The following is a 6,000-nucleotide window of genomic DNA, read 5'->3' on the forward strand; positions in this document are numbered from 1 at the left end:
ATTAGTTTAGGTACTACATCTCTACACACATTTCCGTTATAGCTTAGGTTTTTCATATACAATTTTCAATCAGCCTAAACATATCATTTGGGCTATCCATGGGTGTCTCTCAGTTAGCCTAAGTATAATCATTCAAGCATAGGCATATGCATCTTTCGTTTAATATAAGCATCGTATTCAAGCCATATGTATGTTAGTTCTTAGCATAAGTACTTTCCATTTACTTTCATGCTAACCTTGTTTTGCAGGAAGCATGTGAAAAGTGCTACTTTCCTTCTTAGACTAGGATTTTAATTCCCACCCAATGATGTAATAACTAGAATATAATGAAAATTTTATATTCCCTGCACTAGATTAGAATGTATGAGCATTGTAAACATCATGAATTGCTTGTTTTCATGCATTTTTGCCTTTATTTCTCAAAATTTTCACAATGGTGAAACACGAATGGCACGTGCACCATTTTGTAAGAGATAATTAATCCTAAGTTGATGATTTACATCAATGGCCATAGTGAGGATGTAAACAAGACTTAGTATTTTTACCTTTTATAAAATAACACTTGATCCACACTGGACCCTTTTCCAGAAATCATCATATTTTCTTTAAATATTCTCCTCTTTTATCAGAATTTAATCTAAAATTAACTGAATATATATACCAATGGCCATAGTCAGGGTATATTGAGAGTTAATTTCATTTTAAATTCTATAAAAGCACCAAAATTTATTTTATTCTTCACTTGAATTTAAATGTAGTTATTACATAATACATTCAATGACCATAGTCAGAGATGTATTATGTCTTCAACCTCATTCTTAATTCATTTAAAGAATGAAATAGCTTTTCAAAATCCAATTTCTATTATTTAGATTCATTCATCATTTAGGATAGAATTGCATCACATTTTTAAAATTCTTTTAAAAACCCAAGTGATTTTGAACTTTTCTTCAAACTTCTATTTCAAAATTCCAATTCTATCTCAATTTCAAAGTCCAATTTGACTTTGGAATTTCAAAATCATTTTATATTCAAAATTCCAATTCAATTCAAAATTCAAAATTTCAAAGTTCAAATTTAACTTTGAAGTTTCTGATTCATTCTCAAAACCAAAATCAAGTTTATCTTCTTATCTTCAATCACGGTTTGAGATTGATTATGAATCTCAAAATCTAAATCTTCCTAAAGTTTTAAAATTCAATCTGGGTTTTTAAAACCCAGATCCATCTTTAAAGGTCCTATTTGGACTTTTCAAAATCTGAATCCAAAGTTAAAACCTAATCCCAACTTGGATCCAGATTTCCAAGTGTAAACTCTACTTTTAGATCTCAGACTTCAGATCCAATTCTATTTTAGGATCCAGAATCCAATCTCGTCTTGGATCTCAGACTTCAGATCCAAATCCATTTTTAGGATTCAGAACCCACTTCTACTTTGGATCTCAGACTTCAAATCCAATTCCATTTTAGGGTCCAGAATCCAACTTCACTTTGGATCTCAGACTTCAGATCCAATCCCATCTTAGGATCCATAATCCAATCTCACCTTGGATCTCAGACTTCAGATCCAAATCCATTTTAGGATCCAGAATCCAATTCTACTTTGGATCTCAGACTTCAGATCCAAATCCATTTTAGGATCCAGAACCCAATTCTACTTTGGATCTCAGACTTCAGATCCAATTCCATTTAGGATGTAGTATCCAATTCCATCTCAGATCTCAAAATTTCAAGTTCAACTCCCATTTCGGATTCTAAATCCAGAATTCAAATTTGATCTTAAAATTAGAATCCAGACTTTGAATTCAAATTCCATCTTGAATTTCAACTTTCAAATCAATTCTATCTCTCAATTCTATTTTAGATTTTCCACATTTCATTTCGATTTCAAACTTCGAAGTTAGAATTCAATTCCATTTCATTTCTATTCTGATTCAAAGTCCATTTATGACTTTGAAATTTCCTTTCTTCTCCTTTTATCTCAACTTCCGAATCATTCCTTTCAAAGTCAAGATTTATTCTCAAAATTCCGATTATTCCAAAAACTTAGAACTTTAAAATCTTAAGTTCTAAGTTAGAAACCATTTCTTCACTCTATCATCAGATTCATCTCAGAAACACTTAGAAAATTTCAAATCATTTTCAAAAAGAGCATACATCACTGCATTGCACAAGCATGATTCTTTGTGCATTTAGACTTAGAATAAATTTTTAGATAATTTCTTAGCAAAGCAAAAGGCATGAATTCGACCCTTGGTTTGACTACCCCTGGTAAAGGCGCCAGGAACGGTCGAACCTCGTACCGACGAGCGGATCCCGTCTCCCAGTTTTCCCGCAAATATTTCAAAAACGGAAGCGAGTTATTTTCTTAAATATTTTCAAAATTAAGGTCAAGTGAGACCCCGCAAAAGAGTTCCTCTTCTTTTTCTTTCTTTCTTTTCTCTTCTCTCTTCTTTTCTGTCTTTTTATTTTTCCCCCTTCAAAAAGGAGGAAAATAGAAGTTGAAAAGGAAAAGAGAAGGAAGAGAGAGAAACCACAAGAGAGGAAAAATTTTGCGATGATCACAAGGTGTCGACGTTTTTGATAAGGATAAATCAATGAATTTGAAAAACGGTTGTGCAAGTTTAAAAAAGGTCGACTCTTGCTTATCCATAAGCAGACCTTCTTATGGATAAGCAAAAACGTGAAGGCTCATGGCCACACGTACCAACATATATCTTCCATTTGGGTAGCGCTTTCTAGTCTCTGTATGAGGCATTTCATAACGATCAAGAATAAATAAGGAGATATGGGATCCCCTTGAGTAAGACCCCTCAAACTCTGAAACCATCTACCAGTTGATCCATTCACAAATACTGCATGGGAAGCTGAGGACACAACCAACATCACTAGCTTCAACCAATTCAAGTGAAAACCTATCCATTCAATGACATGCTTGAGAAAATTCCAGTCATGGTCATAAGCCTTGGCAAGGTCCACATTGAGACAAACCACCGAGATGTTGTTGTGATCTAAGGAGTCAATTATCTCATGAGCCATGGATCATCCTGCCCTATAAGAAAGCTCCTTGATTTGTTGATATCACCCTTGAGAGGATTCTTTTAGCACCATTATCTTCAATATTATTTTATATAAGAAATTACATAGTGTGATAGGTCTGAACTTGGACATAGTGTTAGCAACTTCTTTTGAAACCAATACAATATGTGACGCATTCAACCAGTGCACTATCTTACCTTTCCTAAAGAAATTCTTTACTGACTTAGATACATCTTGTCCCACTTTATCCCAATATATCTGAGAGAAATAACCAGGAAATCCATCTGGCCCCAGTGCTTTATCTCCATTAAAATTAAACACCACCCATTTAACCTCTTCCTCAGATGCAGGGTTCAAAAGCATCACATTTTCCTCCCTAGATACCCTGGGTCCTTTTGCTAGCCCTTCCAATAATTGCCCATCTGAATGAGATCTGGTAAGAATCCATCTAAAGTGATGCAAATAAGCCTCATGAATATCAACATAGCATTGAACTCTATGCCTACGAGCTTTGACGACAGCGTGGTAAAAGGATGTATTAGAGTCACCTTCTGTGAGCCATTGAATTATGCTTTTCTGCTTTCAGTAATGTTCTTCACAAAGCACTTGCTAGAGTTCTCATCTTAATTGTTGTTCCCTAATTATGGCTTTCTCAGATTCAGTCTATATCTCCTTGAATCCCTTCTAATTCTTGACGAAGAACCCTAATTCGATTTTCATGTCCCCAAAGCTCCTTCTGCTCCAATTCCACAAATTGAAGTCGACTTCCTATAGCTTTCTCATCACTCTCAGCATGGGACAACCAATACTTTGTACCTGCCAACTACTTGCCATAATTGCTTTGCATTCCTTCTTAAAAGGTCTACATTGTATATAACCTAAACTGTTTGGGACCCGAGGGAAAGGAGAATTAATTTTGGAACATGAAGGGATTTCGACAGATGTTGATCGTGGCAATATGCGCATGAAATTTTTTGTACCCCAGTAACTCAAACAACTGTCATAGATAAAAGTCCAATATAATTTGCAAAACAGTTTGGGACCAGAAGGAAAGGAGAACAATTTGGAACATGATGGGATTATGATCAGATGTTGATTGTGAAAATATGCACATGGAATTTCATGTACCTTAGTAACTCAACCAACTATCATTGAGAAAAGTCCAATCTAATTTGCAAAACACTCTCTCTTCACCTTTCTTATTGTTCATCCATGTGTAATGGAGGGCACCATCTGTGACTTCTAGAAGTCCCATACCCTCTATGAAGTCATTGAAGATTTTGCATGATGAACGATATGGGTGCCTACTCGTTTTTATCGCTTATATCTCATGGAATTGAAATCCCCTTTGAATCAGACATGGGCTAGATATAGAGAATAAACAAAGCTGCAACATTGCAAATTCATAACTTCAAATGGCTGGGTGTGGAGACATCCAATTGCAAATTCTTCTTTATTTCAATCCTTGTTTTTGTTTTCTTTTATGTTTTATTTTCTTTCTCTGCTGCAGACTACATGGGAGCTTTGCTTCGGTGGTGTACCGTCTACACCAACGTGGTTGGTCGTCGCTCTCTCCATACAACCCTCTTCCTCTCTTCTTCAAACCTTCTCTCAAAACGACTTTCAGGTGGGTGTAGCAACGCAAGGAGGGACTGCAGCTTGTTAAAAGACGTGCTGGGTATGTAGACCATCTCCATCAACCGCTCTTCCTTCCCCCGCAATCGTCGGATCACCCTAGAGGTTGGTCTTCTTCTTCCCCTTTCTTCTAGAGTAGATCGAGTCCACCATTTGTGAGTCATTTTCCCTAATTTTTATACTTTATTTCTCAGATTTTTTTAGTCATGGTCACACCTATCGACCACATTTTTTACAGATTTATAAGTCTAAAATTTAGTCTAGATCATAGTGTTTTTATCATGTTTTTGTGTGTTTTAGTAAATTGGCTAAATCAGCTAGATATAGTCTAGTCGATTTTTTCGATTTTTATTGTTGAAGTCTGATTTTTTTATAGTAAACTACAGTGTATAACAGTATGTTTTAGAATCCCTAAGGTCGAATTTAGTGGTGGATTTAAGTAAATATAAAAATAGCTCTTAATGTGTTATAATTTTTCTTTCTTAGAAATCATTTTTTTTATTGTTTTTATTTTGTAAAATCGTGTTTTGGGGGCTTCCATCTTCCTCAAGGAAGACGGCAACCATGGCAGACCAGCAAGGTCTGAGTATAGTTTTTGGTAGGTATTAGGTTTAGAAAAGTCATTTAGAGTAGTCTAGATTCATTGAATATCGTTTAGTCAATAGTTGTTTTTATTAGAATTTCAAAGTAGTGATTTGTAGCTTTTCACAATTTTTATTTGTAGTCCATCTTAACCTCATATTTCATTTAAATATTAGTTAAGTTAGCATGGAGTTGGTATAGTAGTTTAGGGTAACTTTATAATTGTTTTGAATTTTGAATGAAGGGCATTTCGGGATTTTTCATGGACTAGGTGATTTTGGCCATTTGTGGGGGTTTCCAAAATTTTGGAAGTAAAAGAGGAAAGTGTTGGACATCCTTAAAGACGCCAACCTTAGATGATCCTCTCCTCTTTAGATTTAAGGAAATGACATAAAATTCCAAAATCATTACCTAAACATTCTAATACAATTGCCTTAAGTGGAAGAGCTACTCTCTTAAATTTCAAATTTTTTAGTCAAACCGTGTGGACTTCTATAGCTGGCGTCTTTTGGCTCTAGAAGGCAATTACCCAATTTAGGCAAAAGTGCATGGACCCCACATTAAGACCAATTAGTCGAATCAAGCATTAAGTGTCTTTCTTTAGTTAGATTGTATTTAACATTCAACTAACCATTTTAGGAAAAGTTTCACTCTTGAATTTGGTTTTCAAAATCGTGTCTAGCAATTTAGGTATGTAAGTGTGTCTTTCCCTGGGTCTTTAATTTAGTTTTCAACTTTACAATAG

This window comes from Nuphar pumila, chromosome 12 (genome assembly GCF_984573655.1).
Source record: "Nuphar pumila chromosome 12, dmNupPumi1.hap1.1, whole genome shotgun sequence".
NCBI lineage: Eukaryota > Viridiplantae > Streptophyta > Magnoliopsida > Nymphaeales > Nymphaeaceae > Nuphar > Nuphar pumila.